The sequence below is a fragment of the Mesoplodon bidens genome (genome assembly GCF_964165515.1).
Source record: "Mesoplodon bidens genome assembly, chromosome: 3".
Lineage (NCBI taxonomy): Eukaryota > Metazoa > Chordata > Mammalia > Artiodactyla > Ziphiidae > Mesoplodon > Mesoplodon bidens.
In genome coordinates, this window is record NC_138178.1 from 132,619,455 (window position 1) to 132,634,023 (window position 14,569).

Below are 14,569 nucleotides of genomic sequence, written 5' to 3' on the forward strand. Positions count from 1 at the left end.
AGGAAACAAAATAAAAATTGAATAGGAGAGAGAAAACTCAGGAAAGGTAGACAGCAAAAGGGAACCATCAGCAGAATATAATGACCCCTTTATGGCATCCAGACTCCCTGTTGCCTGTAATTCCGCTATGAGATTAATTCCACTTGGGTTATTAAGAATTGCCCCTTCATAGCTGTCCTCTTTGAAAATGCGCACTCCTAAAAGGAACGACACTTTGATTCAGCAACAATTTAATGGAATTAGCTCATGATTTACTCAGCCAATTTGAATGCCTACTCTGGGCTTGGTACTGCACTGGGAACTGGGATACAGTGGAAAGAAGACCTCATTAAAGTGACTAAGAAGACTCCATTTATTTTATTTATTTATTATTTATTTATTTTTATTTTTGGCTGCGTTTGGTCTTCGTTGCTGCCGTGTGCAGGCTTTCTCTAGTTGCAGTGAGCGGGGGCTACTCTTCACTGCAGTGCGCGGGCTTCTCATCGCCGTGGCTTCTCATCGCCGTGGCTTCTCTCGTTGCGGAGCACGGGCTCTAGGCATGTGGGTTTCAGTAGTTGCGGCACGTGGGCTCAATAGTTGTGGCTCGTGGGCTCTAGAGCACAGGGTCAGTAGTCGTGGCTCACAGGCTAGTTGCTCTGCGGTGTGTGGGATCTTCCTGGACCAGGGCTCGAACCTGTGTCCCCTGCCTTGGCAGGCGGATTCTTAACAACTGCGCCACCAGGGAAGTCCCAGAAGACTCCATTTAATTCAGAAGTATCTACTGAACATGTCTTGTCACTGGACAGGGAGCTGGTGCTGAGACAGGAGGAAAACAACACTGTTACCTCCCTCAAGGAGCTTCTAACCTTGCTTGGGGAAATCCAAGCACACAAGAGACAAAACAAGCAACTGCTTATTAAACTGCTAAGATAATCAAGGGCCAACATGAAGAGTGGAGCTAAGTGCCTTCATGTCAAATAGCCTTTTCAGAAACCCTCATGATTGAATCACACTAAGTCTTTTCATTAGGGAGCCTGGAAAATAAGCTATCATAACCCCACTCTTTTCTAAATATTAGCACGAGTGTGACTTTCTGGTTCTGAGGCCTCACCTTAGTTTCTACCCTACACCCTATAGCTCTGGCTAGGCTGAGTGCTACTTAAAGGGAGTTATTCATTAAGCATTTACAGGGTGCATGGGGTCCACCCACTTTCTCTGCCTGTGCCCCCACCTCTGGCCACTTGCCGTGTCTTGGTGGTGGGCTGAGTGGTTTCACATTGACTAAACATGCACAAGATACATGGTTTCTGTTTATCACAGTCACGTTCACAAGGCTCCAGCTGTCACTGGGAAGGGAGAACTGTGACTGTCACCCAACTGGAGTAAGGAAGCAAGATTTAGGAACAGAGAAATAGGTGTGGCTCAGAATCTAGCCATCAAGCAGGACCAGACAGGGAGACATTACCAAGTGTTGAGGTGCTGTGCCTTTTAATGAAACTATCATTAGTAAATTGTGTTATTCTGGAAGTATATTCCAGGCCAGATATTCTTTGGAGCTGCGTCAGAAGTCCAGTAGGAATGAGGAGTGTAGACTAGTGCAGGCACCGAATCAGCGTGTAGCCTGTAGGAGGAGCAGACTCATTGGCACCAGAGATTGCAAAAGACTGGAAGAGGAACTGGAAATCAAATCTGGGATTGCCAAGGAAGAGCAGCACAACAAAATCTAAGTCCAGGCACTGAGGTGGCATGAGCCTTGGAGTGGGAGAGCCCAGAGTAGAGCACAAGATGAAGATGGGGCTTCAAAACCAGGGCAGCCAATTGATGTCTTCAGACTAAGCAAAAGACTGGAACAGTGGTTGCCTCAGGTGGGGGGAGGACTGATTGGGAAGAAACACGATGGGACTTTCTGAGAAGATACAGAGATGAATGTCCCATATCTTGAAAGAAGTGTGGGTTATGTGGGTACAGCTATTTGTCAAAAGCCGTTGAACTGTATACTTAGGATTTGTGCATTTCAGTGTATGTAAATTGTACCTAAAAAAACAGTAAACAAATCAAACCTTGGGTTTACTTTTAGTAGTGCTAGGAATTAGCAATTCTGAAACTACAACCTGTATATTCTTGGGCATGAGGTAAGTGGGAGTCTGATTTCCAAATGCTGGGGAGAGAAAGTACAGATACAGAAAAGGTGTTTTTTGCATTGGAAGTGGAGTTATCCATATAACTATATATGACTAATATATCTCTATATATGCCTCCGATATATTTCTAATACATTATTAGAAATAATAATCTATTTATAGATAGAAAATAATCTATTTCTGTGTGTTTATGTAGGTAATATAATCTAATTCTGTCTGCTAAAAGGGACTAGAAGCAATGACACAGTGGGAATGAGCATATTTAACCCCCAGACCTTGGTTTCTAAGTACCATTCCCCACTGAAGGAACCAGGGATCCTTGAGAAATGGCTTGTTCCAGGGTTGGGGGCAGGAAAAGTACAGGATGAGCCTGGAACATCTTGTTGAGCCAAAAAGTAAAGAAATACTCAAAGAATCATGTTGAAAGGACTCAGAAGCTAGCTTGATGGGGCTCCCACTGGCCCAATCTGGGACAATCTCACATCAAAATAAATAATATTTGTAATGGATTATACCCCACTAAATAAAATAAGAATCCATATTGATATAAATAAATAAATGAACAAATAAATAAATGGAGGTAAAGGGAAACCTCTTCACTTAGAACACCAAAATAACAGAGGTAGAAAACTGATAGGGAAAAGTTTGACAGAAAATTGGATAATTACTGGACTTCCCTCATGGCGCAGTGGTTAAGAATCCGCCTGTCAATGCAGGGAACACAGGTTCAATCCCTGGTCTGGGAAGATCCCACATGCCGTGGAGCAACTAAGCCCATGCACCACAACTACTGAAGCCCACGCGCCTAGAGCCCGTGCTCCGCCACAAGAGAAGCCACTTCAATGAGAAGCCCGTGCACTGCAACGAAGAGTAGCTCCCGCTCACTGCAACTAGAGAAAGCCCGTGTGCAGCAATGAAGACCCAACACAGCCAAAAAAATTTTTAAAAAAAGAGAATGAGTCTCAAAAAAAAAAGGACAATTACACAGTTGCAAAGTATGCCCCCCAATTACTTATTGACTACAAAGGAAAAAATAATAACTTCAGAGTTATTATTAAGGCAGAAAGCACTTAATCAAGTAATCAAACCTAACAATGCTATATTGGTATAAACCAATATCCAATACCATGTGCCTCGGATTGGGATGCTTGGAGAAGGACACACCAACAATTCTGTGATATTCCTGCCAAAAATGCATAACCTGAATCTAATCATGGAAACATGAGACAAACTCACATTGAAAGACATTCTACAAAATAACTGGCCTGTACTCTTTTAAAATGATAGGGTCAAGAAACATAAAGAAAAGCCGAAGGAATGTTCCAGAATAAAGGAAAATAAATAGATCTGACAACTAACTGTTGTGTGTGATCTTGGATTTGGTCCTGGACTTGGAGAGAGAAAAAAAGAAGTAAGGACATTTTGGGAACAATTGATGAAATAGATAGTAGTATTGGATTAATGCTTAATTCCCTGATTGTGTTAACTGAACTGTGGTAAGAGAATGTCTTCCTGGAAAATGCACACTGCAGTATTTAGCAGTAAAGGGGCACCACATCTCCAACTCACTTTTAAAAGGGAGGGAGGGAAGGAAGGGGTGGGAGGAGAGAGGGAGAGGGAGGGAGGGAGGGAGAGAGAGAGAGAGAGAGAGAGAGAGAGAGCACCTGAGTGCAAATAAGGCAAAAATGCAAATAAATGGATCAAAGATTGTAGGAGTTCCTTGTACTATTCTTGTAATTTTTCTGTAAAATTGAAATTGTATCAAAACAAAAATTCCTCTTTAGCAAGTGGTGCTGGGAAACTTGGACAGCCACATGTAAATCAATGAAGTTAGAACACACACTCACAGCATACACAAAATAAACTCAAAGTGGCTTAAAGACTTAAATATAAGACAAGACACCATAAAACACCTAGAAGAGAACATAGGCAAAACATTCCCTGACATAAATCATACCAATGTTTTCTTAGGTGAGTCTCCCAAGGCAATAGAAATAAAAGCAAAAAATAAACAAATGGGACCTCTTTAAGCGTATAAGCTTTTACATAGCAAAGGAAAGCATAAACAAAATGAAAAGACAACCTATGGAATGGGAGAAAATATTTGCAAATGATGCGACCAATAAGGGCCTAATTTCCAAAATATACAAACAGCTCATAAATTCAATAACAAAACAAAACAAAACAAAACAAAAACCCAATCAAAGAATGAGCAGAAGACCTAAATAGACATTTCTCCAAAGAAAACATACAGATGGCCAATAGGCACATGAAAAGATGCTCATCATCGCTAATTATTAGAGAAATGCAAATCAAAACTACAATGAGGTAGTGACTACCTCACACAGGTCAAACTGGCCATCATTAAAAAGTCTACAAATAATCAATGTTGGAGAGGGTGTATAGAAAAGGGAACCTTCTTACACTGTTGGTGGGAATGTAAATTGGTGCAGCCACTATGGAGAACAGTATGGAGGTTCCTCAAAAAACTAAAAAATAGAGTTGCCATATGATCCAGCAATCCCACTCCTGGGCATATAGCCAGACAAAATATAATTTGAAAAGATGCATGTGCCACTTTGTTCATAGCAGCACTATTTACAATAGCCAAGACATGGCAACAAACTAAATGTCCACTGACAGATGAATGGATAAAGAAGATGTGATATATATATATATATATATATATATATATATATATATATATATATATATACAGTGGAATATTACTCAGCCATTAAAAAGAATGAAATAATGCCATTTGCAGCAACATGGATGGACGTAGAGATTATCATACTAAGTGAAGTAAGTCAGAGAAAGACAAATACCATATGATATCACGTATATGTGGAATCTAAAATACAATACAAATGAACATATCTGTAAAACAGAAACAGACTCACAGACACAGAGAAAAGACTTGTGGTTGCCAAGGGGTGGGGGAGGGGAAGGGAAGGATTGGGAGTCTGGGATTAGCAGATGCAAAATGTTATATATAAGATGGATAAACAACAAGGTCCTACTGTATAGCACAGGGAACTAGATTCCATATCCTGTGATAAACCATAATGGAAAAGAATATGAAAAAGAATATATATATGTATAACTGAGTCACTCTGCTGTACAGCAGAAATTAACACAACATTGTAAATCAACACTATACTTCAATGAAATTTTAAAAATAAATAAATAAAATAAAAAGATCCTCCCCAAAATGAAAGAAAGCAAACAAATCTACGGGTGTGGTCAGGAACCAGGCAACACTCTGGAACTAGCAGCCAAGAGGCCTGTGTTTCCTGCTGGGACGGGAGCCAGTCCAAAGTATGGCCATTCCAGGGATTGCAGGAGGGGAGGGGTAGCCACCCTGTGGGGTAGGCTTAGTGGACTGGAACTCGTGTTATGTAAATTTTGTCATCGACTAGACCACAAACTGGGGTGCAGTTCCTGTTAGAGCATGGAACTTACACCATCATGTCCTTATAGCAGAGAGGCCTCACAGCTGTTTTGTGTCAGATGATTCACAGATAAGATGTAGCAAACAGAAAATCATTGGGAAATGTGTGAACTGTGGTCAGATTTCATCTCTTTTCATAAAACTGACTATTGTTTAAGTCTTCTGCTTTTGTTACGGTCCATCTAGAGATAGAAATGTGTTTGCATTTTTGCAAGGAGGCCTGAATTTTTTTAAATCTGGTAAAAGAGTTTAAGGTTAAAAGAATTTAAGGTAAAATCAGTTAAGGTTTTCCCATTTAGCAGTTTTCCCACTAAGCAACTCCTTTCCAAAGAGAAGCATATGTTTAAACGTAATTCATTAATATCTCTTCGGTGGCCATTATCCAGTGTTTGGCCTTCTGCCACAGCTCTAGAGCACAGTGATTTCTTTTTCTCTGTCATCTCTCTTTTTTTTTTTTTGGCCAGAGATTCTGAGAATCTCTAAATCGCTAATTCTATGATTTCCTCTGGTTTGCCCCCAAAAGCTTAACAGTCAGACTTTTTTTTTCCAGGAAATTGATGCCCCACAAATCTAAGGCCAATTAGCTGAAAATAAGACAGGCTTCTTCACACAACCCCGAGGTGGATATCACCATTGCCTTTTCTCAGAGTCAGAGATAGCCACTCTATCTCTGACTCTGAGAAAAGGATGGATCAAAATGGATCTCACGGGCTTCCCTGGTGGCGCAGTGGTTGACAGTCTGCTTGCCGATGCAGGGGACGTGGGTTCGTGCTCCAGTCTGGGAGGATCCCACCTGCGGCAGAGCGGCTGGGCCCGTGAGCCATGGCCGCTGAGCCTGTGCGTCTGGAGCCTGTTTTCCGCAACGGGAGAGGCCACAGCAGCGAGATGCCCGTGTACCACAAAAAAAAAAAAAAAAAAAGGATCTCACTACAGAAGTTCTTCCTAACCCTTAACTGGTGCCTCCCAGGCTGTGACGGGGAAAGGCCAAGAGTGGCTGCAGTGTTGGGGAGTGGGACACACCGGAATTCACCTTCCCTTTCCCTCTGCCTGCCTGTGGGGAGTGTTTCTGACTCGCATCCTGGCTCAGGCAGGGCTCTGGTGGCCTAGGCAGCACCTGGCCGACGTTAGAGGGGTCGCTGCCCCAGGAAGGCCTGCAACACACAGCTCATTAGAGTGAGGCTGAGTCGTGGGGTATGGAGGCTGTTGGGTCCCATTCTTGCAACATAACAAGCAAACAGAGTACTGGCAGAGAAAAGCCAGACTGTGGAGTCTGTAAAACTTTTTCAAGGCCAGTTCACAAAGGCATTCACCAGGTCTGTGAGAGTGAAATAAAAGGTTAACAGAGCCGGTCAGAACTGCACAAGGTTAGGTTAGCCTGGGGCTGACCTGAAAGAAGAGGCCTCTGGAAAGGCAAATACCTTTTGGGGTCTGAAGTCTCCAGCAGAGGGAGGGCATGAAGCCTTACTTATAAAAAGGGCTAAAGGGACTTCCCTGGTGGTGCAGTGGTTAAGAATCCACCTGCCAATGCAGGGGACACGGGTTCGAGCCCTGGTCCAGGAAGATCCCACATGCCACAGAGCAACTAAGCCCGTGTGCCACAACTACTGAGCCTGTGCTCTAGAGCCTGCGAGCCACAACTACTGAAGCCCACGCACAACAAGAGAAGCCACCGCAATGAGAAGCCCGCGCACGGCAACGAAAAGTAGCCCCCGCTCGCCGCAACTAGAAAAAGCCCACACACAGCAACGAAGACCCAACTCACACAAAAATAAATAAATAAATTTATAGAAAGATTTAAAAAATAAATAAAAAGGGCTAAAGACTGAGAAGCAACCTCTCTCAGGGCAACTTGGTAAATATCTTACAAGCCTCTGGGCTCCAGCTTTAACTACTCTTGGTCTTGAACTCCTACCAGGACAGAGTTTACCAAAGCAGGATGTAGCCCCTCATACCCTGAATACCAGGCAGAGAGGAGTGCTTGAAAACTGAGATCTGTTTCCAGGGCATAATTGGTTCAGATCTCTGAAACTGGAAGATGAAAATCCGGTACATCTGAGAAGCAGGTTTGCTGGAAGCTGAAGGTTCACATAGAATAAGTGAGACAGACCTAACTTGTTTTCTTGGTAGCTTAAAACCATTTCTTTCAAGCAATGATCTGAAAGGGAACACCTGGCCCTGAGACCAAACTAAGCGTTCATCCTTACAAGGAAATATTTCCGATAGACCAAATAGTAGGAGTCCATGCAAGCCGAGAATGCTGAGGCTAACACACTGGTGTGATGGCCACACCCATCTCCAGTATGGACACCACCTCCCCAACAGGACATCTTGAACCTGGCATTTAATATGCTATGAGAAACATGAAACATGTTTTCACTCTCATGATCAAAGGATGAGAGATGCTTTCTGCCTTTTTTTTTTGGCCATGGCATGCAACTTGCGGGATCTTAGTTTCCCAAGCAGGAACTGAACCCGGGCCCTTGACAGTGAAAGTGCCAAGTCCTAACCACTGGACCACCAGGGAATTCCCGCCTTCTGCCTTCTTGCCTGTGGTTAGTTTTCTCCCATTTCCCAAGCTTGGCTGAGGAAAAGAAAAGGAAGGAGAAACCTCGAAAGAGAAGAAACTTCCTCCAGTCCTCTCACAAATTTCTGTTCTGCTCCTGTGGCTGCAGAGCCAGGGCCTGGAATGGGTAGTCTGCTCACTCACATTCTGGTCATTTTCCTTCTAAAGTAGAATGACTAGCACCTCCACTTGTGTTGAACGTTTCTGTCCAGGGCCTGTGTATAGTCCTGCAGATGTGTCGCTGGCAGCAAGGAGGTGCCAGGTTTGGCTGTGTATGGTGAGATGCAAGTCCCTCTTGCCTCTGGGAAAACAAGTCAAAGGCATGCCTTACTCAAGGTAGGCAGACTCCCTCTAAACCCAGTATATTTTACTGTATTATGGGATGCAGAAGAGATGAGAACTAACATTTGTTGGGGGCCAGCTAAGTGTGCTGGACACTTTAGTTATATTCTCACTTAACCTCGCAACAACTCTGAGGCAGATGGCATTATACCCATTTTACAGATGAGGAAACTGTGGCTGTGTATTTGATAAGGTACTAGATGCAGGACCTTAGGTAACCAGCAGACTTAGGACTTGAACCCAGGTAGTACATGCAGAGGCCTGTGTGCTTTCCAAGGGGCTGTGCACGCTGTGCTCGCCTTTTCCACTGGCCTGACCTCCAGCCATTTGGTCATCTCTGGTCACCCAGAGCATCTTCAATCTTCCATGAGTTTTTGCATATTGTCGGGAATGATGGAGAGGTCACTAGTGATTTGAATTTGATTTGAATTTCACCTTCTAGCTATATTTGATTTGAATTTTATATTTTAAATATACCTGGATTTCATTTTTAACATACATTTAAAACTATTTTTTAAAACTATAATTAAAAACACAAACATGCAGCTGTGTTAGCTATCAAATCATAACACAATGGAAAACACTGTACATAAACTTTTTTTTAAATATCTTTATTGGAGTATAATTGCTTTACAATGTTGTGTTAGTTTCTGTTGTACAACAAAGTGAATCAGCTATATGTATACATATATCCCCGTATCCCCTCCCTCTTGCGTCTCCCTCCCACCCTCCCTATCCCACCCCTCTAGGTCTTCACAAAGCACCGAGCTGATCTCCCTGTGCTATGCAGCAGCTTCCCACTAGCCATCCATTTTACATTTGCGAGTGATTATATGTCAGTGCTACTCTCTCACTTCGTCCCAGCTTCCCCTTCCCCACCCCGTGTCCTCAAGTCCATTCTCTATGTCTGTGTCTTTATTCCTGCCCTGCCACTAGGTTTATCAGTGCCATTTTTTTAGATTCCATATATGTGGCACATAACTTTTGCTGACAAGCTTATGAACAAATCCTGGGATAGAGTTTCTTGGGCCCTCCCTGCTTTTCTCTCTTCTCTCTCTCTCTTTCAGCCAATAGGACTTTGAAGTATAATTTACCTACAGTCAAAATGCACAATTCTTAGGTATACAGCTCATGAATTTTCACACATATATACTCCATATAACCGCCACCCATATCAAGATATAGACAATGTCCAGCACTGCAGAGAGTCTCCTTATGCCCTTTCAAGTCACTGGCACCCTTCCCCCATCACCATCTGACTCTACCACCATAGACTAGTCAGTCACGTACCACTGATTAGGAGGGTTATGGGTCTGCACTGACCTTTTATGTCTGTTCCTGTAACAAAGTTCCCCAAAATGCAGCACTCAGTCACACCAGACTCAGAAGCATCTATTTGGTCCCTGCTCTTGTCAGGCCTCAGTGATCTTTCACAAGTGAATGCGTAACCTGTCACCTGGTTCTACTGCTTATAAAAAGTGTTGGGTAGTTCATGTCTGACTTTTGTATCCTGGACAAGAAATTCAATAGTCTTAATTATGATTATCTGAAAATTTTTAAATGTTCTAGTACTCCTTTTTTCAAACTTCTGGATCAGTTTAAATAATAGGTGATAAGGCAAGCTGTTTTTATTTTGTTTTCTAATAAATATTTGTTTACTCTTTGCAACTAAAATAATGTATAGAAGTAAATTAAATGCTGAGCTTATGTAAGATTGCAATGGTCATACCTATATTAATTGTTCCAAATTTGGTATTCATCAAGACAATAATTTTTCCTCATAGATTAACTTTATAAGAAGTGAATGCTAAATAAGTTTTAACTTTAAATCTATACAAAAAAATTATTTAAACATTAAAAAAATTAGGGTTCATATAAGATTTGCCTGAAAAAGTTATAATACTAAAAATTTGCAACCCACATCCTGGGACATAATATTTCTGGACATAGAAACTTGATGGCCCTTAAAGTAGCTGGATTGTCTCTTCTTGACATGCAGTTGATCACAGGCTTACATTCTTCTGGACCGCCCTTGTTCTTTTCCTATCCAGATTGAAGTGATTTCTCTATTTGTGGGAGCAGTGGAAACAAGGTAGTTAATATTCTACTACTTTCACCAGGAGAACCCTACCAGTCCCCTTCCATGTAAGCCTGGTTTTTGAAAGCCCCTTTTGGAGAGTGTGTGTATGTGTGTGTGTATGTGTGTGTGTGTGTGTGCGCGTGTGTTATTAACAGCATTAGGGATTGCTGTTCTTATTCCGTGTAAGTGAGAAGTATTTTTCTATTCTTAAAAAAAAAAAAGTGAGACCGTTCGCAAAAGTCATTTCCTGAAATAAAGTGGGGAGGGAAGGCATGGGCGTGAGGGCAGTGAGTCATCAGAAGGCAGCTTGGGGAGAGCACGGGGTTGCTGGCATGAGCTAGGGGAGCCTTGCTTAACCCTGCACAAGCCTCTCCGATCAGTGAGCTGAGCAGGATATCAGGCCCTTCTGATGTGAGAAGAGGGCCTCGTGAGAGGTCCAGAGAAGGCTGATGTACAGGATGGTGGGCAGCTGGGGGCAGCTGGAGGTACAGGGGGAAGGCAGACAGACAGGTCCTGGGATTTCGGCGGGGGCCACTCAGCTGCTGGAAAATGAGGTTCACAGAGTGGCTTGGACTGTGTGAATCTGGACTTAGGATAGACCGAGCCGTAACACTTGGTTAGGTGACACACACTTCAGGCACCTTGCACGGGGATGTGAACTGGATCATGGGAAAAGGCAAGACTTCGAAGGTGAGAAGTGCAAGAGGGCAGAGGGAGCATAAGGGGACAACTCTACAATCAGTGCACCAGCCTGCGGCCCTGAGAGGAATCACGGGGCTCCCAACTTGGACTTGATTCAAGCAATTGCAGAGAAGAAGGGCCAAAGGGCAACCAGGAGGCCCTAACCAGAGGAAAAACTGAGGAGGAAGTTCTGAAAGAGGTTGCAGAATCCATGGTCAGGCAACTAGGGCAACCCAATTCTGCTCCCAGCTAAAACTGGAGATCATGACTCTAGCAGCTGACCCTGTAGGTGGTGGGTGAGTGGGAGGATGATATTCTAGATAAAACCTAACTGACAGGGGATTCCCTGGTGGGGCAGTGGTTAAGAATCCGCCTACCAATGCAGGGAACACGGGTTCGAGCCCTGGTCCGGGAAGATCCCACATGCCGCCGAGCAACTAAGCCCATGCGCCACAACTACTGAAGCCCGCATGCCTAGAGACCGTGCTCTGCAACAAGAGAAGCCACCACAGTGAGAAGCCTGCGCACTGCAACAAAGAGTAGCCCCCGTTCTCCGCAGCCAAAAACAAAAAACAAAAAAACGAACTGACAAGTCCCACTGGAGCTTTGAAGAAGGAATTAGGAAAGAGGGACCACGAGTTGCCTAGTTCGACTTGTATCAAATTTAGAGTAAGTCCCACATGACCAGTGACTTAGTCTAAGTTTTTTTTTTTAATTAATTAATTTATTTATACTTTTGGCTGTGTTGGGTCTTCTTTGCTGAGCACAGGCTTTCTCTAGTTGCGGCGAGTGGGGGCTACTCTTCGTTGCGGTGCCACAGGCTTCTCACTGCAGTGGCTTCTGTTGTTGCAGAGCACAGGCTCTAGGCATGCAGGCTTCAGTAGCTGTAGCACACGGGCACAGTAGTTGTGGCTCACAGGCTCTAAAGCGCAGGCTCAGTAGTTGTGGCGCACAGGCTTAGTTGCTCTGTGGCATGTGGGATCTTCCCAGACCAGGGCTCGAACCCGTGTCTCCTGCATTGGCAGACAGCTTCTTAACCACTGTGCCACCTGGGAAGCTGCTCAACTGCTCTGTCATTTGCTACCTTTGCTATCTTCTTTTTCTCAATAATTAGGAGTGCATTGCAGTGAATAACAGTGGTCAAGAAATCAGACTGCCTGGCTTCATACTCTAGCTCTGCCACTTATTAACTGTGTGGTCTTGGCCAAGGTTTTTTGTTTTTGTTTTTGTTTTTAGCCAAGTTTTTTTTAATGTCCCTGAGTTTCTACTTCTTTATCTGTGAAGCTAAAATATTGATAGAAACAACTCATGACATAAATGTGATTAAATCAAATGTAGAGCCTTTGGCACAGGGTAAGGGTTCAATAAACATTTGCCCGTTGTGACAATGAGGCTAGAAATAATAGCACTAGGAGTAATGATAGCGACAAAAAAAAAAGGCAGTCAGGGACTTGTTTCAGGGATGGGAGAGTGGAAGAGAAGTTGGGAGTGGTGCCCTATAGGTTTGGGCTTCCTTCCGTGGTTAATCTCTGGGCACCTCATCATCCCAGGTGGTTCCCTTAAGCCTGAGCATAGCTCTGGAAATCCTCCTTTCCTTCAGTCTCTGCACTGGAACCATGACAGTGGATTCCTTCTACTGCTGGGACCCTGACTGATCCAGTACCTGACGGTGGTTGTGTGTCTTTCCATCAGTCTTTTGTGCTAGGACTCAAACCAGCCCCTTCTTCCAACTCTCCCCCTTGGCTGTGGGTACCAGCATATGACTTTCAGTCACCCCTGACTGGTTTGTCCCTCTCCCTGAGCCCCCCACAATGCAACATTCTGAGACCCTACACTCCCACTTCACAGAATACCTCACGTCCTCCCCTCATCACCCTTCCCATGGCTTCTCCTTCCCATTCAGGTCCTTCTTACTGCCCCCTTGGGCTATGACAAGAGCATCCTAACTAGACTCACAGGCTCCAGTTTCCTCCTCCGCACCCCTAATTCAGCCTCTGATTTGTCATCAGATTAGTCTTCCTAACTCTGGGGCTTTCAAAATTTTTTGGCCATGACTCACAATAAGAAATATATTTTAGGGACTTCCCGGGTGGCGCAGTGGTTAAGAATCTGCCTGCCAATGCAGGGGACCTGGGTTCGAGCCCTGCTCCAGGAGGATCCCACATGCCACAGAGCAACTAAGCCCCTGCACCACAACTACTGAGCCTGCGCTCTAGAGCCCGTGAGCCACAAATACGGAGCCCTCATGCCACAACTACTGAAGCCCGCCCGCCTAGAACCCGTGCTCCGCAACAAGAGAAGCCACCGCAGTGAGAAGCTCGCGCACCACAATGAAGAGTGGCCCCTGCTTGCCACAACTAGGGCAAAGCCCATGTGCAGCAACAAAGACCCAATGCAGCCAAAAAAAATTTAAAAATAAATTTTAAAAATATATGTATATATTTATTTTTTTACCTCACAACCCAGTACACACATACAAAACACACAAAGCAATACTGCACTCTGATATTTTTTTTTATCGTGGGACCCACGAAATCGGATTTGTAAGCCACTAATGGATCATATCCCACAGTCTGGAAACACTGCCCCCCACAGAGCTCTAATCACGTCACTACCCCAGTGAAAGATGTCAGTAGTCCCCATCATTGACTGAATTTAGTACAAGCTGTTTAACCTGGCATCAAAGGCTTCTATAGGATGCCCTCAATTTGTCTGCCTAAACATTTCTCTCCCTACCTCCATTTATGTCATTTTAACCTCTCTGAGCTTTTGTGGTCTAATATATAGAATAAGAACAAAAATATTTCTCCAGCATGAAGGCCAGGGGTAGACCAGATGGTACATTAAGTTTCCTCTTTAAGGGTTATAATTCTGGGATTGTAAGTGCCTGATATCCAGTAACCAAACATATCTCCTCTCTGGTCTCCATACATTCCCAGATCTATGTCATCTATGCTCCTATTGCCCCCTTTAGCCATCTTCCTCCACCTCCCTCTATCTTCCTATGTTGAAATCCCATCAAAGTCTAGCAAGGGCAAAGAACACAGGAAGGAAGGGTCAGAACATACTTAAGCAATGCAATTAGTCCCCTAAGAGTGGAGCCACTAAGGCTGGTATGTTACACACAGGTGGGAAGAAAGATGAATCTAAAGAGGTGGGCTAGGCTAGATTAAGCCAAACCGAGACCCTCAGGCTGAGATTTCATCTTAATTTAGAGGTCATGGGGAGTCAGTGAGAGTTTCTGCACAGGTGTGATATGACCAAAGGTGACGTTTAAGAAAACTGATTTGCCTGGAGCTGGGGCATCAGAGGTTTTTCAGTAGTAAAAT

At 43.8% G+C, this 14,569-nt stretch overlaps 1 long non-coding RNA gene across 1 annotated transcript in view; it reads right to left on the reverse strand.

The window, feature by feature from the left end:
* Positions 1–254: 254 nt before the first annotated feature.
* The window catches only part of LOC308614429, a 33,135-nt gene continuing 18,820 nt past the window's right edge, over positions 255–14,569 (reverse strand). The window contains exon 3 of the long non-coding RNA XR_014015388.1: positions 255–795. This is a non-coding gene — a long non-coding RNA (uncharacterized lncRNA). The remainder of the gene's footprint in view (positions 796–14,569) is intronic.